This window comes from Triticum urartu, chromosome 6A (assembly GCF_056163025.1).
Source record: "Triticum urartu cultivar PI428250 chromosome 6A, HENAU_Tu73, whole genome shotgun sequence".
Lineage (NCBI taxonomy): Eukaryota > Viridiplantae > Streptophyta > Magnoliopsida > Poales > Poaceae > Triticum > Triticum urartu.
Window position 1 is genome coordinate 399,729,646 of NC_141878.1, and position 26,420 is coordinate 399,756,065.

Sequence of the window (26,420 nt, forward strand, 5' to 3'; positions counted from 1 at the left end):
GCTCTCGTTTTCCTCTCCCCCACTTCACAAAAAATTTCCGTTTTATTCGCCTCTCTTTTTCCGTTCGCCATTTTCTTGTCAGATCTATTCTCTGCTTGCAATCATGAGTGATTTTGGCATGGCACCAATTGATGATGGCCTGACTCGTAAGATGGGATGTACAGGCAATCTGGATGCTAAAACTTTTATCTTGGGGCAAGGGAACATTATGGGAAAAGAACGTATCCAAGAATTATTCACTTGTGTTGGAAATTTGAGTCTTGATGATGCTCCTATACTTAAAACTACTAGATCTTATGCGGATGCTATTTCAGCACTAGTTCTGAAACTTGAAACCAAATTTATCCACACTCATCCTACTTTGCAAAGATTGTTTTTTGAGCTTCCGGAAATAAAGAATCCTAGAGCCAAAAAGTTGGCCACTCTCCTTCTTATGAACGAGTTTGACTACATAATTTGGGAAGCTAGGGAAATCTTTGATTTTTATGGTATGAATCATGAATAACCCGTGATAGACGAAATTCTTTACATAGTGACTATGCACTAAGGCATTTTCTTGGGGATAATAAGATCTTTGATAAGAATCTTAAAAAGGAGGTCCCCATTCTAGATATAATCCAACAAGTTTTTAATAATGTTAATCAACACTATTCTTGGATTGTAGCGGGAAATCAAAGGGGTTATGATGAAAATCCAATAAGGAATGCTAAAGTTTCTATGGATAATATGTTTTATGTTGTGATTACAAAACCTCCTGATGAAAATACCCCCATGAAAATTAAGAAGAAGAAGGATTACAAAACTTAGATCCTTGCTATATGCATAGCTAAGGGCGTAAAACTATAGCGCTTGTTGGGAGGCAACCCAATGAATAAAATTTATTTTTTGCTTTTTACTTTCTGTTCTTGAGTGTTAGCACAATTATGCTAATGTCATGATTGTGTTTTTTATGTTTCAATTAGTGTTTGTGGCAAGTAAAGCCTTTAGGATCTTCTTGGGCAATAGTTGTTTGATCTTGCTGGAAAAAACAGAAAGTTTGCGCTCATGAAATTAATTTTCATTTTTTATTAGAGAGCGATAAATACCCATTCCACTTGCATTAGATCAATATACAAATTTATCAAGTCTTCCTAATTTTCTAGAGTTTTTGGGGTTACAGAAGTATTCTAAATAGTCAGATTGCTACAGACTTTTATGTTTTGACAGATTCTGTTTTCTTTGTGTTGTGTGCTTATTTTGATGGCTCTATGGTTTTCTTTGATGAGTTTTTTCCATAGAAAAGTTGGAATACAGTAGATATAATACAAAAAAATGAATTGGTTTGATACAACACTTATAGTAGTGGTTTATTATTCTTATACTAACAGATCTCACGAAGGCTTTCTTGAGTTTTGTGTGATTGAAGTTTTCAAGTTTTGGGTTATCTTACGATGGATGAAGGAAGGATGTAAGAGCCCAAGCTTGGGGATGCCCCAGCATCCCAAGCTATTATCCAAGAACGAGCAACCAACTAAGCTTGGGGATGCCCCCGAGTGGCATCCCTGTTTTCTTCCAATAGCTATCGGTATTTTACTCGAGACTATATTTTTATTCGTCACATGATATGTGTTTTGCTTGGAGCGTCTTGTATGATATGTGTCTTTGCTTGTTTTATTTTGTGTTTTAAGTTATCAATCCTTGCTGGACACACCTATTTGAGAGAGCCAAAATTATGTCATGACTTGTTAGAATTGCCATCTATGCTTCACTTAAATCTTTTATGAGCTAGGACTTGCTCTAGTGCTTCACTTATATCTTTTTGAGCATAGTGTGCTTAATATTTTTGAAGAAATGCTCTCTTGATTCACTTAGATTTATTTGAGAGCTAGTAAAATTTTGAAGAAACTCTCTCTTGCTTCACTTAAATTATTTTGAGAGAAAGAATTTTTTTATGCTCATGATCTTCACTTATATTTGTTTGAGCTTGCGAAAAGCAACTCATGAAAATTAGTGCCAAAGTGATAGATATCCAAGAAGGATAAAAAAAGAAAATGTCATGAAGATCATTGGACAAAATAAACTTGATTCTTAGTAATGGTTTTGAGATATGACGATGTGATATGTGAGTTATGTTGATGAGTAATTATGCTCTAGTAAGAATATGGGTGTTAAGGTTTGTGATTCCCTACGCAAGTACGAAAGACAATAGTCATGCAATGAAAATTATATCCTACTTGTGGTGCATTATTCGGTGTTAATCTATACCTACTATTAAAGGGAATAGGTATTCTTGGTTTGGTTTAGTCCTTTTCGTTTGGTTTGAGTGCACTCTAAGCGATCTGGGCCGGGTACTTGTACGTTGATGGGCCTTTTATGGGATTTTATAGAGACCGCGAATACTAATTAGGTCAAAATAAATCAATATTGTCGGAATTGACAACAGGAACTCCTATCTGGATGTTTTATGTAACAACCAACAACCTATACACCATTCACATTAAATTAGAAAAGGAATAATTTGATTCCCGACTAAAACGGGTGAGGATGTCATGGTAACTAAAGGAAGAATTTTACTTAAATGGAATCGATGAAAGATTATGCCCGGCAAAGAAAATATAACACGGCTAAATTGCATCGTATTTTTTATGTTCATTTTATAGAAGGATACTATGAGACATTATGCTTGAACAAAACATCATTTTTTTCCCGTTGCAACGCACGAGCATATGTGCTAGTTATGCTTAATGCTTGCTTATGTGATTATACATTTCTTGGTTGGTCGCTTCCCAATCTTTTGCTAGCCTTCATTTTGCACTAAGTATGACCTCTACTTGTGCATCCAAAATCCTTTAAACCAGTTTTGCCACATGACTCCACTATATCTACCTATATGCGGTATTCTTTTGCCGTTCTAAGCAAATTTGCATGTGTCATCTCTAATTTTCCAAATAAACTTTTATTTTGTGTATTTGTTTCGCTCACGGAGCTGTGAGGGGTGGCTAATATTTTCCATGCTAGATGTGTTATTCTCAAGATGAGTGTTTATTCACTTGTCATTGCACGAGAGTAAGGCAAAGGTATTAGGGATGCCTAGTCCTGAAATGCAAAAAAATGAATTTACTTTATGTTGTCAAATAATAAATTACTTGGAAAGTATTGGTATGGAGGGCACCCATGGATACGGTTAGCCATGGAAAGTGAAAGTTATGGTGGATAAAGGAATAAACTTTATTTTCTGTCTGGGAACCGCCTATGGCATATCTAGCATGGAAAGTCTTCGGAACTCTAAGTCGTTTTCGTTGGTGGGATGGATACATCTCCCAAAATGTTTTTATCTCAAATTTTTCGCTTTGAGCTCTGGCACCTCTACAAATCCCTACTTCCCTCTGTGAAGGGACTATCTTTTACTTTATGCAATTTTTATTTTGAAATTTGAGCCTCCATCTTCTCTCATAAAAAGCACCAGCTAGGAGGCAATATGGTCGTGCTCAAGTATTGGGTGTAGTTAATATTCGAGTGTGTTTCATGAATGGTTCAATGTTTGAGCATGATGGGCTAGGGATAACTTATTTTATCATTGATATTTTGAAAGACATGGTTGCATGTTGATATGCTTGAGTATCTAAATTATTATTTCAAAACTAGACTATTGCTTTGAATCAGACAAAAGTCCAAATGTCCATGCTATAAAGAAAAGAAAATGATATGACTTGATGAGCAGCACTCCACATCAAAAATTCTGTTTTTATCACTTACCTACTCGAGGACGAGTAGGAGTTAAGCTTGGGGATGCTGAAACGTCTCCAACGTATCTATAATGTTTGATAGTTCCATGCTGTTTTATTATCAATCTTGGATGTTTTATAATCATTTTATAGTTATTTTATATCATTTTTTGGTACTAACCTATTGACATAGTGCCCAGTGCCAGTTTCTGTTTTTTTTCATATTTTTACATCGCAAGAAATCAATATCAAACGGAATCCAAATGGCACAAAACTTTACGATGATTTTTCATGGGCCAAAAGGAAGCAGGTGGGCCCTGGTTGCACCTGGGGGTGCCCCGAGGGGGCACAACCCACCAGGGCACGCCAGGAGGCCCTGGCGCGCCCAGGTGGGTTGTGCCCACCTCGGGTGCCCCGCGGACCGCCTCTTTGCTCTATAAATACCCAAATATTCCCAAAACCCTAGGGGAGTCGACAAAATATTCATCCAGCCGCCGCAGGGTCCAGAAACACCAGATCCAATCTAAACGCCCTCACGGAGGGGTTCACCACTTCCATTGGTGCCTCTCCGATGATGCATGAGTAATTCCTTGTAGACCTTCGGGTCCATAGTTAGTAGTTAGATGGCTTCATCTCTCTCTCTCTCTTGATCCTCAATACAATGGTCTCTTGGAGATACATATGATGTAACTCTTTTGCGGCGTGTTTGTTGGGATCGATGAACTTCGAGTTTATGATCATATATATGTTTTTATATCCATGAAAGTATTTGAGTTTCTTTGATCTCTTTTATGCATGATCTCTTATAGCCTCATATTTGTTCTCCGATATTTGGGTTTTTTCTGGCCAACTCGATCTATTTATCTTGCAATTGGAAGAGGTGCCCGGTAGTGGGTTCGATCTTACGGTGCTTGATCCCAGTGACAGAAAGGGAACCGACACGTATGTATCATTGCTACTAAGGCTAAAAAGACGAGATCTATATATACCGCCATATAGATAAACGGACCTTGTCTACAGCATGTCATCGTTCTTATTGCATTACTCCATTTTTCCATGAACTTAATACACTAGATGCATGTTGGATAGTGGTCAATGTGTGGAGTAATAGTAGTAGATGCAGGCAGGAGTCGGTCTATTAATCTTGGACGTGATGCCTATGTAATGATCACTGCATTGATATCGTCATAATTATTTGATGTTCTATCAATTGCCCAACAGTAATTTGTTTACCCACCATTTGCTATTTTTCTCGAGAGAAGCCACTAGTGAAACCTACGCCCCCAGGTCTTATTTCTCAATATTTGCCTTGCGATCTACTTTTTCCTTGCTTTTATTTTCAGATCTATTAAACCAAAAATACAAAAAATACTTTGCTGCACATTATTTTATTTGTGATCTATTTATCCAATCTATCACAACGTTTCTCCCGTCACACGCCAATTTCTGGCGCCGTTACCCGAAAGGGATTGACAACCCCTTTAACTCGTCGGGTTGTGAGGTGTTGTTATTTGTGTGCAGGGGCTGTTTACGTTGTGTTGCTTGGTTCTCCTACTGGTTCGATACCTTGGTTTCATAACTGAGGAAAATACTCTACCGTCGCAGTGCTACATCATCCCTCCCTCTCTAGGGAAATACCGACGTAGTTCCAGCTGCCATCACACACCTGGAGCAGGAACCAGTGACCCGCCGGTGGTGAACCGGGCGGTCGAAGCGCCTGGGACTGGAGCGCCAATTAAGCCACGTGCAGTGGACCCGCCATGTTTGAATAACACTTTGCCTCAATATGTTCTGGCACCTCTGAGTCATCATTCTAACCCTTTGGACAATATGATTGCTGCAGCAACGCGATTGGCGGCTCTACTAGTTGAAGGCGAATCTTCGATGGCAATAGAGACATGAAGGGCCAATAGCTTCTTCAGACAGTTGTGGCTCAACAGGCGGCTTATTCTTACATCCGCGAGCGGATTCACTCAGATCCACGTCCAAGCCGGAGCTATAGCTAGCACATTGATTCACCGGAAGTTTCAAGCAGTGAACAGCATGGTAACCAGCCTCGTGGACATGACCCGACGTGTGGTGGTACCAATGCTCAGAGTTTAGTTGATCAGGGCAGAGCGCGTCGGGAGGCCGAGCTGGCGGCTCAGCAAGCGGCTCATCAATATTCCCAAGTCTATCCATCAGCTTCGGTGGAAGAAGGCGTGACCTCTAGAACCTTGGGTGTGCCATGTCTATTGTCGGCTCTGCGTAATGAATGATTGCCCAAGGATTTCAAGGGTCCTCATAAGGTGCCTAACTATATAGCAGATCAGCCCCCTGAAGCTTGGATCGAAAGTTATGAGATGGCAATGTAGATGCTGGACGTTGGCGATGCTACATGTGCTAAGTATTTCACCATGATGTTGGATGGGATGGCTCGTACTTGGTTGAAAGGGCTGCCTGCTAACTCCATCGGGTCATGGGCCGAGCTAAAAGCTCGGTTTATCCAAAACTTTAAAGATATGTGCAAGCAGCCTATGTCAATCATGGATTTGGACTCCTGTGTCCAAGGCGAGGGCGAGTCAACAACCCATTTGGTGTGCCTGGTCTCAGCCATCCTACATTCATCGGATCGTAACAGTGTCGGTTCTGCAGTTCTGGTCAAGCTTTTAAATCTAGGCCGATAGGACCGATATATAGGCCGATATATCACTTTTCAGGCTCCACCGATATAAACATAACATATCATTTTCCAACATATCATCCGATATGGACCAAAATATCGACTGATATGGACGATATCTAGCCCGATATGTCCACTGATATAGGATGGTACGTAGACGAAAAGAATTATTTATTAGATAGCACAGAAATAATATTATGCATTTACTACTTCATTATATATTATCAAAATCATGCACAATGTTTCGTACAAATGCATATATATCATAATATTTTTAATCATAGAGTAAGCATTTTGTGCTACTTTCCTTAATAGTTTCTTAATCAACAAGTTAATAAACTAAGAATCTAAAAGTGTTATTTTAAAGCTTTGACATCATACATTTTGTTTTAGTAAAAATAAATGTTTTGAACAAGAATAATGAAGAAAACTACACATGTTTTCGCCGATATATCTACATATCGTCTGATATATCACCCGATATCCGACATCTGATATGTCAAAGCCAAACCGATATGAACCCGATATCCGATATTTTGAAGCTTGGTTCTGATGTTGGAGAAGAATTGTTGTTTCATGCCCCTTAAGCAGAAACTGGGGCGGCTTAAACGCCACTGCAGCGACATGGGGGAGCTAATGGTGGCTCTCATCAAGTATGCCGACTCTGATAGTACCAAGGACCCTGTGTCTGATGACGAAAAGCCGGGAAAGGGAAAGAAGAGTGGCAACACGAAAGGGCAACAGTATAACCCGGCAAGTCGGGGTGACAACGGTAAGCACAAGGCCGATGGTAATATGGATTTTGTGGCCAACACCAATACACAGAATAATGGTCAGTGTCGCAAGGGAAAGCTGCCCCCTCCCCCTCGATTTGGAGGACCAAAATTCAATCTTGAGGCAATGCTGAATCAGCCTTGCCCAAAGCATGGCACGCGGGAAAAGCTGACCACTCACCTCAGGAAGGATTGCTTCATTATGAGGGAGTATAGAAATTCCATTTTTTCCAAAATAATCAGGGACCGGACGGCGGCTCAGGATCCAGCTCTCACAGTGATGGTTATGGTGGTGGCGGTTCTAATTCTGGCTTCCAAGGCCAAGGCAATCAAGGTGGTTTTAATCAATAATCCGGTCAAGGGAATTAGCAGCAGCAGTCTGGTTATCAGAGTAACCCAAAGCAGTTGAATGGTGGACAGTACCATGTTTTCACCACAAGTTTATGCAAGCGGGATCAGAAGCTCCATAAAAGGGCAGTGAACGCAGTTGAGCCAGCGATTCCCCGTTACTTGCGATGGTCTAAACACCCTATTCTTTGGAGTCGTGAGGATCACCCACCCCGGTTTGATAATCCGGGTCATTTGGCGCTGGTGGTGGCACCTCAGGTCGGAGGGTACAAATTCACTAAGGTACTCATGGATGGGGGAGCAGCATCAATATTCTGTATTATGAAACTTTTCGTCGTATGAGCTTGACTGACAAAGATCTTAAGTCGTCAAACACTGTTTTTTCACGACGTGGTGCCTGGTAAGTCGGCGTATCCAGTGGGCAAAATATCTTTGGAAGTTGCCTTTGGAGATGATCATGATTCCAGATCTGAGACATTGACTTTTGAGGTGGTTAAAATCAAAAGCCCTTATCATGCTCTGTTTGGGTGGCTGGCTTATGCTAAGTTCATGGCAAGGCCTTGTTACATTTATTTGCAGCTTAAGATGCCGGGTCACAAGGGCACTATCACAGTGCATGGAAGCCGGAAGATAGCCTTGGAGTGTGAAGAAGGCGACGATGCTTATGCCGAGTCTGTCTGCGCAACAGAAGAATTGAAATTTTACAAGGATAATGTTGACCCGGCGGATATGACATCTTTGAAGAAGCCAACCACAGAGCATGACCCCCTGTTGAAATTTAAGTCGGCGAATGACACTAAGCTAGTTGACTTTGTTCCTGGCGATTGATCCAAGCAATTCAGTATCAGTGCTAATCTGGATCCGAAATAGGAAAGCACGCTCATCGAGTTCATCCATGAGAATCGGGACATCTTTGCATGGAAACCTTCAGACATGCCAGGTGTACCAAGGGAACTCGCTGAGCACACTCTCAATATTGATCTGAAGTTTAAACCAATCAAGCAATTCCTTCGTCGTTTCAATAAAGAAAGGCACAAGGCCATTGGTGAAGAAGTGGCCCGGCTTTTGGCGGCTGGGTTCATAGTTGAAGTTTTTCATCCTGAGTGGTTGGCTAACCCGGTGCTGGTACATAATAGAAATGGTACTTGGCATATGTGTGTTGATTACACGGACTTAAACAAGGCTTTTCCGGCTGATCCCTTTGCTATCCTCCGTATTGATCAGATTATTGATGCTACGACGGCTTGTGAGCATTTGAGTTTTTTTGGATGCTTACTCTGGTTATTATCAGATCAAGATGGCAGTTAAGGACCAGGAGAAGACAACCTTCATCACTCCCTTTGGAGCCTTCTGTTATGTGTCTATGCCTTTTAGGCTCGAGAGTGCCCAGGCGACTTATCAGTGGTGTGTGCAAAATTGCCTTCATGGTCAGATTGGGTGCAATGTTCATGCTTATGTAGATGATATTGTGGTGAAATCCAGGAAGAAGGAAACCTTGATAGATGATTTTAAAGATACTTTTGATAATCTCTAGGTCTACAAGATGATGCTTAACTCGGCCAAGTGTGTCTTTGGCGTACCAGCGGGTAAGCTATTAGGCTTTCCAGTTTCTGGATGGGGTATTGAAGCTAAACCAAAGAAAATAAAGGCCATCACCTCCCTGGATAGACTGGCATGTATTAATGATGTTCAACATCTGGTGGGTCGTATTGCGGCCTTAAGCCAGTTCATAGGCCGGTTGAGCGAAAAGGCTATCCCTCTTTACCAGATGATGAAGAAGATAGATCATTTTGTCTGGAGTGATGCTGCTGATAAGGCGTTTGAGGCCTTGAAGAAACAGTTGGCTGAGCCACCGGTTCTTGCTGCTCCCATTGATAAAGAGCCTTTGTTGTTATATGTGGCTGCCAACAGCCGAGCTGTTAGTGTAGTAATTGTGGTGGAAAGGGAGGAGTCAGGCAAGGAATATCTGGTTCTAAGGCCGGTTTACTACATTAGTGAGGTGCTTATTGAGGCCAAGCAGAGGTATCCGCATTGGCAGAAGCTTGTATATGGGGTGTTCATGGCTAGTCAGAAACTCAACCAATATTTTCTGGGTCATCCCATCACTGTGGTTAGTTTTTTTCCTTTAGGGGATATTATTTAAAACAGAGAAGCCACAGGTCGGGTAGCCAAGTGGGCCACTGAGCTTGGACCCCATGGTTTGAAGTATATGCCTCACACAACCATCAAGTCTCGAGCACTTGTGGATTTCATCAATGATTGGACAGGGCTGCAGATGCATGAGGAGAAGCCAGATATCACATATTGGACTATTCACTTCGATGGATCCACGCAGTTGGAAGGCTCGGGGGCTGGAGTTGTCTTGACTTCTCCATGAGGTGATAAATTTTGTTATGTTTTAAGGTTGATGTTCCCTTGTACTAACAATGCAGCTGAGTATGAGGCCTTGCTCCACGGTATTCGGATGGCTAAGGAGATCAACTTAAGCCGGGTAAGGTGTTTTGGTGATGCAGATTTGGTAGCTCAGCAAGTTTCTTGCACTTGGGATTCTAAGAACCCACTCATGGAGGCTTATCGCTGAGAGGTTGATGCTATTGCTGGTCACTTCAAGGGCTATCAAGTAGAGCATATTGATCAAAGGAAAAACGAGGCGGCTGATGCTTTGAGCCAGTTGGGATCCCAGTGTAAACCGGTGGCACCCAATATTTTTCTTGATATTCTGCATAATCCTTCAGTCAAACTGCCTACAAAGGAAGATCTTGCTATTCCTGACCCAGAGGCGTAGCTGGTGGCGGCTCTTCATGCTATTCTTGATTGGACAGTTCCATATTTGGCGTATATGACCCGGGGCAAGTTGCCTCAAGATGAAAATTTGGCCAGACAGGTAACCCGGCGGTCCAAGTCAGTGACTATTGTCAGTGGAGAGTTGCATCATCGCAGTGTTATAGGGGCGTTTCAACATTGTGTTTCTCCTGAAGAAGGTCGTGAGATCCTACGAGAGATTCATGAAGGAGATTTTGGTCATCATGCTAACTCTAAGTTTCTCGTGGCCAAGGCTTTTCGTCATGGAATTTATTGGCTAACGGCTCATGCTGATGCAGAGGATTTGATCAGTAAATGTGATGGTTGTCAGAAATTTTCAAGACGAGCTCATGTGCCGGCTCAAGAGTTGAGGATGATTCCAATTGCTTGGCCATTTGTAGTCTAGGGGCTTGATATGGCTAGGCTTTTCAAAAGGTCCAAGGATAAAAAGACCCACCTTTTGGTGGCGGTTGACAAATTCAAAAAGTGGGTTGAAGCAGAGCCGGTTAGTAAGTGTGACACGGCAACAGCGGTTCAATTAATCAAAAAGGTGATTTCCCATTTTGGTTTTCCCCACAACATTATAACTGATAATGGCACTAATCTGTCCAAGGGTGCTATGAAAGAGTTTTGTCAACGAGAGCATATTCGACCTGATGTATCATCAGTGGCTCACCCCCAGTCCAATGGCCAAGCTGAGAGAGCCAATCAGGAAATCTTAAAAGGCATCAAGCCCCGGCTTATGGTCCCTTTGCAGAGGACGCCGGGTTGTTGGGTGGAGGAATTACTCTCAGTGTTATGGAGCATCAATACCACACCCAACAGATCTATGGGTTACATGCCTTTCTTCATGGTTTATGGAGCAGAGGCGGTTCTCCCTAGTCACATCCGTCACGACTCGCCCCGTGTGGCGGCTTATGTTGAAGGTGATAATGAAAAGCATGGCAGGATGCTATTGTCCTGTTGGATGAGGAGTGTGACCTTGTGACGGCTCGTTCAGCGATTTACCAGCAGGATCTGCGCCGTTATCACAGCTGTCGGGTTAAAACCAGGACCTTTCAAGAAGGCGATTTGGTGCTCCACCTTATCCAGGATCAAACTGATATGCATAAGCTATCCCCACCTTGGGAAGGGCCCTTTGTGGTCAGCAAAAAATCTGAACAATGGGTCATACTACCTTATCGATGTTCGAGACCACAAGGACTCACGCACGTCGGAGGAGGAGACCCACCGGCCGTGGAATATTTCTCATCTTCGGCCTTATTACACCTGAGCCACTGGCTCTTGCGATGTACATATTTTGACAATGTATATATTATAATGAGTATAATAAAGCCCACATCCCTGATAATTTAGGGCTTCTGTCATTTCATTTCTGAGAATAATGAGTCTTTATTGTCACATCATATGATCACTTGGGGGCTTCCTGCTCATTGAGCATAGCTATGACTACCCTTTTGATCTGGCTTGTACACCATGATTATCAAATACTTGGGGGCTTCCTACTCATTGAGGATAGCTATGACTACCCTATTGATCTGGCTTGTGCGCCGGGACTGAAATATTACATGGGGGCTCTTTGTTAAATGGACAAGAGCTTTTAATGAACCTTGTAGTAGGCTTGGAAGCCAGGTGTATTCACCTAAAAATCCAGGTTATCCTACCTCTTTTAAGTCTGCCACTCCGCCCAGGAATTCCTGGAATGACTCGTCGTACTCTTGATAGTCAATCTTATATAGACCCTGAACTTGTCAGCGTTAAAACGGCGATTGGTCATGTGAGGCCCGACTTATAAGGTTGAATGAAGGTTTAACTTAGTGGTTGTGTGGCCCTTGCAAAGCACTTGACTTGAAGGTTTGGCAGCCTGTGAAAGCCATGTTTTGTTTTTTGATTTACGTTTGATTTGAACATTTTTTGAGATTCAACTTTTGTGACATGTTAATACATGGTTGAAAACCGATGAGGGCTATGTTGCCTTATGGTTTATATATGAATCTATCTAGTGCTTGTTAACCCGGCCTAGCTTTCGACTTTAAGTCGCCAGTGTATGATGATTTCATGTGCTTAGAGCGTTGTGCTCTAATTTTTGGGATATTACCTCTTGCTGCATGCGGCGTTGTAAGCCGGCGGTACAAATCAATTGAACAAGGTGTTGCACTCCCCATCTTTGGGTTATAACCCTTACTCCACAGCTATGATAAGCCAGCAGTATGAGCAAATATCACAGCCGCCAGGGCATTTGTGATCTGTTTGTATGTAGGAAAAATGATAATTCTGATCTGCATAATTGATGATATCATGAAGCATAAAGTGGCACATCTTCCACTGGTGGATCAGCAGTGTTATGTAAAACAAAACGTGCACGATGGCACGACAGATCAAAGTTTAACTAGCCTATTACTAGGCATTCGATGGCCCAAAGAGGATAAGTTTTTTAGGCATCGACAATAAAGTGCTATAAAACGGCTCATGACTCCTAGCGGGTTGAAGCCTCCAGATCATCCTACACTTCTTCTTCTTCTTCAGCTCCTTGATTATCCATCAGCTGGAAGTCAGGCGTAGCCCAGTTGATACCGGTTAACGCTCTAAACACAGCTTCATCATCAATAAGGTTGGATGGGTCAATGTCAGGAGCGAAGGTGTGCTTACGAATTGGCGGGGTGAGATCCGTCTCCTGATGAACCGACGCCTTCATTTTCTTGTTATCAACGTCATAAGCCGCCTAGTAGGTGGATAGATTGGTTTCTTCGGCCAACTTACTTGCTAATGGGTGAATTGCTTTGGCTATTTCTGCGAAGTCATCAGCACTGAAGGCAGATCCATCATGTTTGACACTGGGGCAACCATTGGCCAAATCTTTTGGATCCAGGTTTGCTTGCCATGCCTTTGCCTGGCTTAAGGCAGTCAGTGCGCCGGCTCTGGCAGAGGCTTGCTTTAACTCATCAATCCTTTGGGGCAGCACACATAGCCTCTCTAGTGTATCTTTGATAAGAGTGGGTGCAGATTTCTTGTGCATAGCAGCAGCAATTGTATGTTGGGTGCCAGTATATAATTGCTCTACAAGAGTGTAGACAGCTTTAAGCCGGATGCGCATATCTCGGCCCAACTTGGCGCTCCGAGAACCTGCACCGGTAAATTTATTGATAAGCCGGCAGATGATTTATAATATGTTTATGGAGATGCAAGGGGATCATATTTCCTACTTACAAAAGATGGCTGATGACATGTTATTAATCTGTTGCCTTAAGTCGGCAACTCGTCAGTCACCGGTTTAAGTGCAGCTTCAGCATCCTCTGCTCTCTTCAATAGAGCCGCCTTTTCGGTCTCCCAGCCGGTTTTGTCAGTATTGAAGTTTTGCTTCAGCTGCTCAATGTTTTCTAAAGCAGTCTTCAGTTCTGATTTGGCCTTGGATGTCTCAGATTGCTGAGTTTTAATATTGGCCTTCAGATCATTGAGCTGTGAATCCTTCTCACTCAGTTCAGCCTGCGATATAGACAAACATGGAAGATATTATGAGCATGATTATTTTTTGAAGCCCCAAGCACAATACAAGTATTTTCCTTGGCACTTGGGGGCTAATGTCCATTGCTCTTATGAATTGTTTGAAGTCCCAAGCACAATACAAGTATTTTCCTTGGCATTTGGGGGCCAATGCCTATTGCTCTTTTCAAAGACAAATTTATATGATGACCCGGGTATAATGATATGATCCGGTTTACCAAGGTGATATGTTGAAGTGTTGATTTATCAATGTTCATATGGCTCGGTTTAACTACACTAGTTAAATCGACCCTTGGGGGCTACGGATGCGAAGTTCATTTCTTATACTTAAAGTATCGGCTTAACTTGATGATTTAAGCCGGCCCTTGGGGGCTACTAATGATGATGTTCAGTTCCTTTATGGCAATTGGAAAGTCTACATCATATTCAATCCTATCATATCCTATAGACATGGCAACTGATAGTCATATGATTATGAAGAGAATAGTGGTTGGATTACCTCATAGCGTTCCTTCATCAAATTGATTAAGTTGGCTTCAAAATCATGGCTGGTGTATAGATGGTTCAAGTAACCAGAGTGGATGTCTTGGGCACTAAACTAGGTGTAGCTCTCTAAGTCGACCTTCCACTCGCCTTTATCATCAGCGGAAATTTCTTCCTTGGCGCTGTGCTTGGATAAGACAGTGGGGTTACCCGGTGATGTGTAACCAAACCCAGTGACGACGACGTCGTCAGTCTTCTCTTTAGTAGGCTTAGCTGGGCTTGGCGGTTTTGAAATGGCCGGCTCAACATCCATATGGTCTACGGAGATTTCATGGTCTTCTGGTGGTGGGTCATCAATGGTGGCTTCAGCAATTGGGTTAGAAGATTCAGGCTGTTTTTTCCGGATCAGATGGATTGGAGTCGTTAGTCGGCTTGTTCAGTTTTGCCTTCTTACTGGGTTTAGCCTGGCCACTGAGAATAAGAAATACACAGATGTCAGCATATCAATCAAGTATGAAGTTTGATGGATTAAATATACCCTTACCCAGGCACAGTCTTGAAGGCTTGGCTGTGAGTTCCTGTTGAGTCACCGGAGGAGGAAAGAGACGTTCCCTGATAATTTGAATCAGATGGATTAAGAGGTTGACGGAAATGACCCGCCTTGGGATAATCTAAGTCAGAAATGTTTGAAACCTCTGGTCGACGTTTGCGAGGTGCTGGGGTGTTGGGTAAGCCGGAGGATAACACTCCGACGCCACTGTTCCGGGTTGTGCGGCGAGCTTCATGTTGCTGCTTCTTCAAAAGAAAGTTGGGATCCAAGTAACCTGAAGGGTGAGAAAATCTTACTTTTCGGCTTGCTTGTCGAGTTTTCTGTGTTGGTAGAGGTTCTGAGCCAGAAGAAAGAATAATTACCTCTGCATCACCTGCATGGCTGGCCTCCGCTTCATCCCGATAATAGTCATTGTCAATAAGATGGACAAAAAACGAGCCAAGGGAATCAAGTTCTACCTTCGACTCGTCATCATCATGTTTGTCATCCAAATTGAGTAATTCAACAGTGTTGGACTTCTTCTTAGCAAACCTTTTGGTGGCCTTAGTCTTTGTCCGGGTTTTCTTTGGCTTTTCGGGTAATTTTTTGTCCCAGAAGGGTGAGTTGGCCTGTAAAAAAATGAATAAGTACGAGCAAGCAGCAGAAACGAAGATATGAGTTAAGTAAAGGCTTGATTAAAAATTTACAGCTGGCGGCTTATTCAAAATACAGAAAGGACTCAGTCTGAATTGACTGCAATCTTCCAAGCTCTCATTCAATAGATTCGTGGTCATGTTGTTGATATCTTCCTCAGTTATCTTGGTCTGAGAATGGCGCTGAGGATCTATTAGCTCGCCAGTATATTCACACATTAAGCCGGGCCGGACGGTTAGAGGCAATATTCTCCAGGCGACCCAACAGTGAACTAGATCGATCCCGGTCAAGCCGTTGGCCATCAGAGCTTGATCTTTGCAAAAGTTGGCACATATTTCTTCCGTTCTGTTATGCTAATACAGTCCGGAAGAGGGTGTCTGCTGCTAAGCCGGCTAGCACGGTAACCTGACAAGGGATTTTCTCCTTCTGACGAGGTATCTTGGCAGTAAAACCAAGACTGGTTCTAGTCTTTGGGGTGACTGGGCAGATTAGCAGCTGGGAAGATGGCCTCCTTCCAGCGTTGTGTGGATATACCGCCTAGTTCAAGGCTAGGTCTATCTGTGAATTCATTCTGCCGGTTCAAATAGTAGAACTCTCTGAATAGTTCTACGGTGGGCTCCTCTTGAAGGTACACCTCGCAGAACAATTGAAAATTGCAGATGTTTGAAACGGAGTTTTGTCCGATATCTTGTGGATGGAGCTTGAAGAAATACAGCATAGCACAGAAGAATCTTGAGCCGGGAGGACTAAAGCTCCGGTCCATATGATCCATAAAAACCACTACTTCGCCATCTTTGGGCTCAGGGCGAGTTTTGTTACCTAGAACCCTCCAGTGGATGGCTTCTTTCTTGGCTAAAACGCCAGTCTGAACTTATATGTTCAAGTCTTCTTCCGTAACCCGGGAAACAACCCAGTTGCAGGCGGTGACAGTCTTGACCATCTTCGAAAATAAGGTGCTAAATGAAGGAAATTAAACATCATCGGTTTAAGGTCATGCTATTAAATTAAACCATTGATTCAAAGGTAAGGTGCTATGAACAATTGACATATTAAGTCGGGGGATGAACATTGAAGTATTGGCGGCTTAAGTGGGGACTAATGGTACCTAGCGGATTAAGGATTTTGCTGGTAAGCCGGGCAGAGTCTAACAGTCAAGATATATGTTGCAGAGTTAAAATTATGCGCAAGCATGGTTAAACTGGAAATATATTGCCGGGTCAGGCAAATTATAAAGTGTATGGTGGCAGTTTAACAAAATTTGGTGTCTTATGATGGAACCTGGTTTACAGTATAAGCTGCCGTAACAGTTATGGCACTTCAAATTTATCAAGTGGTGGACAAACAGGTTTTCACAAGTTACCACTGTAATTTTGGATCTACCACAGTTCAGAAAAAAGCAGTAAATTCTAGCCTAAGGTAGTGGCAGTGGAAAGGTTTGGATGCCCTGATGAGATCTTCTATGGAGAGATGTTGTTCTAATAATGAAAATGATGTTGAAACTACTTCCGCACAAGATTTATGACTATTCTAGAATGAAAGTCATCAGATTTGATGGGAACAATGCAAGAATAACAAGAACACCGACGAACAAGCCCGAACCCTAAATGCAGATCTGAAGTTGAGGAAGAGAAGCACTTACAGTGGCGGATGGGCTGCGGCGGCTTGCCGGAGTTCTCTAGTCCGATTAGGTTGATGCAGCGGCCTGCGTTGATGCGGCGGTCGGAGGTCGCGGGGCGGAGCTCGAGCACTGGTGCGGCCGTGTGAAGGAGGAATATGAAGGAGGAAACGAAGGAGAAAATGATAAAGACCCCCTACCCCTAATAGGGGGTGGCTGCAAAGGCATGCATGGGAATCGAGGGGGCCAAAATCATTATATGGCTATATGGACGCCTCGATTATCGGGACATTTATTATGATAAGGATCAATTAAGATGTTCTGGGCCACGTGCGAAGTTAATGTGAAGTGACGTCACGGCGGCTTAAGAAAATTATGTGAGCTGACATCATGGCGGTTTATATTAAGGTCTATCAAATAAAGGCAATGCAAGATTTTGGTAGGTCAGATATTGAAGATTGGCATGAACAAGTTCAAATCAACCTGGGGCCTAATGTTGGGGATATGACTATTGGGTATGAACCGCCCAGGAGGGGCCGGGTCATACCACTGGCGGTTTACCAATGAAGGTGGTGGATCATATGAGCCCATTGAAGGCCCAAGACCCAGAAGAGACTTAAGGCCCAGGAGGATGAACCGCCATGTATGTATGACTTGTATTGTAAGGCATGCGTAGTTAGTCACCGCCATGTATAAACTCTTTGTGTCCTTTGTCCCGTTTAACCCCTTTAAGCTAACCAAGCTTCGATGGCCCTGTGACTAAGTCCTTCTGCTAGGACATCTGTCGTGACCATTCCACGACAGTGTGTGTGTGGGTGTGTGCGTCTTGGGGGGTGGCGGGTGGCTCACAGTACACTACGAGTTGTGAGCCACCATGTGGGTTGGCCATTTTGTTAGGCAGGCTGGTGCCACATTAGAGTCATGAATTCGTTATTTAAAACATTACACAACCCTTTCATACATACATGTTTTGCCCACATGTGGTCGATGTTTGTCCTACACGACACTCAATACTCGCGTGTGACGCTTTCTGTGGGCCCGCGAGGTCGTCGTCCATCACTTTAACGAACAGCCAACAATGAGGTTAATTTGACCAGCAAGGTAGAATATTTTTTTGTTTGTGTTATGGTGGTATATAGTACGCATCAAAGAGGTGGGAGAGGACTAGCATATATACTATATGTACGCGTCAACAAGTACACCTCACTCAGTGTCGGGACTTTTCAGTTTCCGAGGCACGTGCCACATAAAAATTGTGAAATTGGCTAATCAAACATCACACAACACCTCTTTGGGACACATGCATGCACACGGTGGTTATCCTGGCTTGCACGTATGCTAGTCCCCTCCCACCTCTTTGGGCCTCGTCGATGCGTGCATGCATCACTTTGACCTACATTGGGAGAGGTTAATTAATTTCACCATCGATGAGTATTCTTTTGGGTTGTACATATATTACGGCAGGAGCATATTGTATGCGGTGAAGAGGGGGAAGGGGACCATCATATCTAGTACGCTTGATATGAACCTCGCTCTGTGTGATGCATGGTTTACGGTTTTTGAGGCATGTGGCACATCAAAGTTGTGCATTTTGGGTATTCAACATATATATGTTTGGCCCACATGCAAAGAGGGTGGTTGTCCTCTCGCACCCACTCTTCATCGCATATCTAGTATGCTTCATGAACCATGCTCTGTGTGGGGACTTTACGATTTTCGAGGCATGTGCCACATCAAAGTTGTGCATTTTGGGTATTCAACATATGCTTGGCCCATATGCAAAGTGATGATGGTTGTCCTTTCGCACACTTAAGCGGTCATCAGCGATATCGATGCTTTCCATCTGTGGGACCGCTTGGTCCATCACTACTTTTCCTGACAACGAGAGAGGTTAATTTGACTTAGGAGGGTATTATTTTTTGTTTGTAATACGGTATATATATAGATCATGCTTTGGGACGACATGATACAGTTTGAGCATACACATGCATGTGTACGCAGGAATCCCTCCCATCGAGTCGAAGTGTCTAGTACCACGACACGTCAGGAACCGATATCACCCTGTGTGGGGATTGTACGATTTTTTACGCACGCGCCACATAATGTTGTGAAATGGTATTCAAACATGCATGCACGCATCACCTCCATACATATGCATGTAGTGGTTGTCTTCGAATCGTACACTCCCTCGCATGGTTATCGGAGACAAGCCTATATATTCGTGGGCCCATGTGGACATCCATGATCACCTTGACCGACAACAAGATAGCTAGGTTACCTTGACGGATTCTTCCTTTGGTTCGTGTTATCGTAGTATAGGTCATGGTGAGATTCAGACCAAATTAAGTTTGAGCGCATATAATATGCACGCATGCATGCATGAATCCCCGTCGTCGACTTGAAGTGTGGTGTAACATACATATGCATCGTCAACCTAACCCTCACTCAGTGTGGGGATTTCTAGTTCGAAATCATGGTGCCACATCAAAGTTTTTCCATTGTGTACTCAAAAACACACCTCTCCATACATATGTTTGGGCCACATGCATGCAGTGGTTGTCTTCGGGGACTAGCTACTTGTGTGATTATTGGCGAGCTAGCCCATCTCCGCGGTCGCATGGACGGCCATCACTTTGACCAAAAACAAGAGAGAGTTTGTACGACCAAGGTGGATTATTCTTGGTCCGTTTTACGATCCATCTTGGTGAGATGCCTCTCTGGCCCACCGACTGAAAGTGTGTGTGTGTGGGTGGGGGCTGCTACATCGCACTTTGCTAGGTGAACCTCGGTTGGGGGGCATGCATTCATAGCTTAGGATTCCCTTCATGTTGACACGGGGGCGCTGCTAGCTACTTCGCACTTTGGTAGGTGAACCTCGGTTGGGGGCATGCATTCATAGCTTAGGATTCCCTTCGTGCCGACATGGGGGAGGGGGGGCTGCTAGCTACTTCTTACTTTGCTAGGTGAACCTCGGTTGGGGGAGGGGGCATGCATTCATAGCTTAGGATTCCCTCCGTGCCGACACGAGGGGTGGGGGTGGGGGAAAGCAATACCATGCGCTTTGAGAGATAGGTGCCACATCGAAGGTGCATTTGGTATTTAAAAATCAAACCACCCTTTTCATACATAAATTTGGTCCACATGCAAGTGTGTTCGTGTTCTGACCCTCTCCCGCGTCATTTTTCGCCAAATTTATGAACATTAGACAAGTCGGATGACGCAACAGACATGGTTCACTCAAACTAACCGTGTGCATTGGGCTCCATGAGGCTTCCCCTCTCAAAAATATCTACCCGCCTACAACTTTTTTCTGTTTGATAACACACGGTTATTGTGTTTCGACCATATGTGATGTTTCTTGTTCCCAATCCCGCCTACATCCCTCAAAAATATCTGCCCGCCTCGAGGGTTTTTCTGTTTCATAACACACGGTTGTTATCTCTGGACCGTGTGTGATGCACCATCATCAAAATTTTCAATAGCCCCGGCATTTCACTCCCACGTTTGCCTCCCGCGTAGTAAAAAATTTAGTACCCGTGCCATTTCCTCAAACACACCCCACGCCCCCCTCCACACACACACACACACACACACACCAAAACCTTCTCGGGCATGCACACACACACACACACCCTCCCTCGCTCAAAACCCTAGCAAGGTCCCCGCCGTCGCCGCCACCGCAAGGCCTCCATTGTCAACATCTGCCGGTTTGCCCGTGCATCTTACCCACCGATCTCCATACCCAGGCCGCCCTAAGTTTCTTAGATGATGCATGCCAAACGCCCCCTTTCCCACAGATCCCCATCCCCATCCCCACTCCAAAGCGTCGCAGCCTAAGCCCGGCTACGCTTCCCGCGGAGCTCGAGGAGCGACTGGCCCAAAAGAGGTGTACCGCAGTCTCTTCGCCTGATGTCGCTGAGGGAGTCTTGGATTAGGGGGTCTCCGGGCGTCCGAGTTATGTGACATGGGCCGGACTGGTGGGCCGTGAAGATACAAGATAGATGGCTTCCCCCCGTGTCCGGATGGGACTCTCCTTGGCGTGGAAGGCAAGCTTGGCCTTCGGATATGAAGATTCCTTTCTCTGTAAACCGACTATGTACAAACCCTAGCCCCCTCCAGTATCTATATAAACCGGAGGGTTTAATCCGTAGGGGCGATCATAATCATACAGGCTAGACATCTAGGGTTTAGCCATTATGATCTCGTGGTAGATCAACTCTTGTAACCCCTATACTCATCAAAGTCAATCAAGCAGGACGTGGGGTTTTACCTCCATCAAGAGGGCCCGAACCTGGGTAAACATCGTGTCCCCTGCCTCCTGTTACCTCTGATCCTTAGACGCACAGTTCGGGACCCCCTACCCGAGATCTGCCAGTTTTGACACCGACATTGGTGCTTTCATTGAGAGTTCCTCTATGCTGTCGGCAAAGGATTCGATGGCTCGTTTGATCATCCACAATAATGTTGTTTCAGGGGAGATCTTCCCCCTGGGCCAAATTTTTGTATTCAGTGGCTTCGCGCTGCGTGCCAACTTGACTGGCCACCTCAAGCAGATCGGCAGCTACGCCCCTGGTCATCAGATCAATTTTGGGAACCTAAACTATGTCGCTGATATCTGAGGAGACTTGATCCTCGAATGGTTCGCAGCCCCGACTACTGTTCTGGCCTTAGATCCAAAGCAAGTCGACAGGTCCGAAGACGGGATTCTAGAGCCCGCTGGACTCTCTCCACTTATGGGGCTTGCTGTCGGAGAAGCGTCAGACACTCCACCGGACTCTAGGTCTGAACTCTCGAGGTCCGTGTCAAGTGGGCGCCGCCATGAGACTCCGACTCCGGACAGCCCCACGGACTCTCGTTTCTCTGTCCAACCCTCACCTTTAAACGAGGCCCTGGACTTAATGCGATCACTCGCCATTATGGAAGGATCACTTCCGAACTACGCCCAGCCCAGACTAGGGGCTGAGAGCCACCCACCACCCACTTCATAGCCACTGTCGAAGATTTAACCGACATGTTGGATTACGCCTCCGAAGACATCGACGGTATGAACGATGTTGCCGGAGACGAACAAGGGCAAAACCCTCCGTTTACCGGACGATGAACGGCCACCTCCACATATGACGTGTACATGGTGGACACACCTAAAGAGGATGGCGACGCCGGCATGGAGAATCCGGTTGAGGACAAGCCTGCCGAAGCCCCTCCGAAGCGTCGACGTCAGCGGCGCTGCTTAAAATCACGTCGTGACAAAGACGGCAATACCGGCACCGAAGACAATAATACCCCGGAGAATGCCGAAGACCCAGAAGCCCCTGTAGAGCCAATATCCAAATAGGATGATTCGGAGGATGGGCAGGTAAACCCCGACGATCTTGTCGAGAATGAGGGCTCGGAGGATAGTAACTACCTACCGACCTCCGAAGAAGATGTGAGCCTCGGTGACGAAGATTTCATCGTGCCGGAGGAACCCCTCGAACAAGAGCGCTTTAAGCGCTGGCTAATAGCCACCGCAAGAAGCCTGAAAAAGAAGCAGCGGCAGCTTCAAGATGATCAGTACTTACTCAATGATAGATGGACTAACGTCTTGGCAGATGAGGAATACGGCCTCGAACGCCCAACAAAGAACTACCCGAAGCGCAAGCTGCTACCCCGATTCGACAATGAGGCCCCTGAGCCCATACCACCAACGCGTAACACTACTGACAGACCTAACCGACCGTCGCGTGGCCGGGACAGAACGACAACTCAAGACGAGCACCAGCCTGCACCACCTCGCCATAAAAGCAGGGGAATGGCGGCTCCAGAATATACATACGACCTACGACAGGACCTGGACAATAAAGTCGGTCAAACCAGATCAATCTATGGATCAAGGGGACCTGCCCCAGCGCGAGAGGACGGCCGTCAGGCCTGGCGCGACAAGCACAACCTCACTCGGGCCAAAAATCGCATACAGGCTTCATCCGAACTGCGTCGCGACATTTCCTGATACAGAGGCGCCGCACACCATCTATGCTTCACTGATGAGGTAATGGAGCACCAGTTCCCAGAAGGGTTTAAAGCCGTAAACATCGACTCATACGACGGCACGATGGACCCCGTAGTCTGGATTGAAGATTTTCTTCTCCACATACCCATGGCTCATGATGATGACCTACATGCCATCAAATATCTCCCCTTGAAACTTAAGGGACCAGCACAACACTGGTTAAAAAACCTCCCAGAAAATTCTATCGGCAGCTAGGAAGACTTGGAAGATGCCTTTTGAGACAACTTCCAAGGTACCTATGTACAACCCCCGGACGCGGATGACCTCACTCAGATAGTCCAGCAACCCGGAGAGCCAGCCCGGAAACTCTGGACAAGGTTCTTAATGAAAAAGAACCAAATCGTTGACTGCCCAGACGCCGAAGCCCTCGCGGCCTTTAAACACAGCGTCCGCGACGAATGGCTCGCCCGACACCTCGGCCAAGAAAAGCCAAAGTCCATGGCAGCCCTTACCGCACTAATGACCCGCTTTTGCGCTGGAGAAGACAGCTGGCTTGCACGCAGAAGAAATAGCACCAGCGACCCCGACACCTCTGAAGCCAGGGACGACAATGGCAAACCACGACACAACAAGCACAAGCGTTGAATCAATAACGAAAATGCCAAAGACATAACGGTCAACGCTGGATTCGGCGGCTCTAAATCCAGTCAACGGAAGAAGCCATTCAAAGGAAACAGAGATGGTACATCTAGCTTGGATAGAATACTCGATCGGCCTTGCCAGACCCACGACACCCCCGATAAGTCTCCCAATTACACCAACAAAAAAAGTTGGGTCTTTAAGCAGGCCGGCAAGCTTAACACCGAACATAAAGGGAAAGGGCCGCCCAGCAAGGACGACGACGAAGAGCCTTGCCCACCGAACATGGGGGGACAGAAGAATTCCCCCCCCCCGAGGTAAAAACGGTGATTATGATATATGTCACACATATCCCCAAGCGGGAGCGCAAGCGTGCGTTAAGGGACGTCTACACCATCGAGCCGGTCGCCCCAAAATTTAACCCATGGTCAGCTTGTCCGATCCCCTTCGATCAAAAGGACCACCCAACCAGTATCCGTCACGGAGGTTCGGCAGCTCTGGTCCTTGATCCAATCATCGACAGATTCCACCTTATGCGAGTCCTCATGGACGGCGGCAGTAGTATCAACTTGTTTTATCAGGACACTGCACGCATAATGGGCATCAATTCGTCAAGAATCAAGCCCACTAAAACTACCTTTAAAGGAGCAATACTCGGTGTAGAGGCCCGTTGTATGGGCTTAGTAACATTGGAAGTCGTCTTTGGTTCGCCGGACAACTTCCGAAGTGAAGACTTGATCTTCGGTATCGTCCGCTTCCGCAATGGATATCATGCACTGCCCGGACGAACCGCTTTCGCCTATTTTAACGCGGTCCCGCACTATGTTATTTAAAGCTCAAGATGTCAGGCCCACGTGGCGTCATTACAATCAATGGAAACACGGAACTCTCCCTCTGTACTGAGGAGCATACTGCGGCCATCGCGGCCGAAGTACAGAGCGGCCTGGTCAAGCCGCACACCTCATCGGCCGTCAAGCCGCCAGCCTTCATTAAACAAGACCGGTCAGTTCTGCCTGCTGATAGCTCGGTAATTCCAGAGCTGGACTAGCAGTTTCGCCTTCGTCGGTCGCCGCACACATCCGTGAACTTCGTACCACGCGTGCATAATTATGCACTTAAAATACCTTGGGCATCGGCGGAGGCACAATACGGTTAGGCCCATTGTACGGTTCGACCCTATATGGCCTTCCCCTTTTCCTTAATTATTTTTTCTCTTTTACGACAGGTGAATTAAAACCTATTCATCCTACGGACTTACAAGGACTCTTTTCGAGCCCGGTTTCGTACAAATAGCCGAAGACCATTCCTCTTAAGGAACACCTCTCTTCAAGGTGAAAGCGGCGCAGACGTGCGACAAGAGATCCAAAGAATTTTGCAGACCAAAACTTTATTCAAGAACCTGTATAGAGCTTTCCCCCTTCTCCTTAGACCCCTGGCATATAAAATGGCCTTGGTGATTATGGTGCCCTCTGTAAGATCATGTTCTGGCGTATCAATCAGATTTCAGTGAAAACAATTTTTATTCGGTATCGCCTTTATTTATAGACTGTATACCGTCTCCTCAATTGTCTCACTCACCTCGGCACAAATTGCCAGGGGCTCTATATGGCCACACATGTGTCGCCAAACAAAAGCCCGAATAGCTTTATAGCACAATTCGGTGTCTCGAGATGGGCATTATATGCATCGGCTCCGAATCATCTCTTTGAACAATAGTTGGGTTGCCCAGCTCCTATGTTTGCTACCTTACGTTCCGTTCGTTCAGCTAGGGTAGTAAAGGGAGAACTATTGCGATTGTGCTTCTGGTTCGTCCGGTCAAGCACCTCAGTAGAGAAAGATGAAAACTGACTGTCATGATGCGGCGAGAGCTGGTCAGCCACTCGGTGACTTATTAAATTCTTTAGCAATTGTTTCCGTATAACACGAAGGACCGCTTTTCTAGTCACATACGTAACGCATCCACATCCGGATAGCCGCGAACATACCAGGGGCTATCTTCTAGTCCCACCGTCAAAGTCCTATGGCTAAGTGAGAGTGGTAAAGCCACATAGTCTGATTGCCTGGTTCGTCGCACTGACACCTCCTTGACGGACCAAGACTTTAGGTCAGGTGTCATCATGTGCTATTCCTAACACCCCCGTAGTATCTACGTGGGGGCTGAAGCCGACGACTAGAAAACTCTCGGGAATACAAAACGGCCGCACAGGAGGGAAGAAATTTCAGACAAGGCACAAATATATTACAAAGCCTTCATATATAATAAAAATTCCGGACAATTCAGGTACATTTATTTGAACTTAATGTCCTTTGAGCATTGACCCTCTATCAAGCGAGCACCCTCTAGGACGTCCTCTAAATAGCGCTTCGGCGTGCGGTGGTTCTTGCCTCTGGGAGGGCCCTCAACAGCCACTTCGGAAGCCTTCATCTTCACCTAGTGCATCTTGACGCAGGTGAAGGCCATCCGTGCACCTTCTATACACACCGACCGCTTGATTGCGTCGATTCGGGGCACTGCGTCGACGAGTCACCGCACCAGGCTGAAATAGCTGCTCGAAATGGGTTCGGCTGGCCATATCCGAACTATTACGTCCTTCATGGCTGCTCTGGACATCTTATGCAGCTCGGCCCATTGCACCATTTGGTCATTCAGCAACGCTGGGTGCTCCCGCGCCGCGAACTGTGACCAAAACAGTTTCTCCGTCGCATGCCCCTCCTGGGACT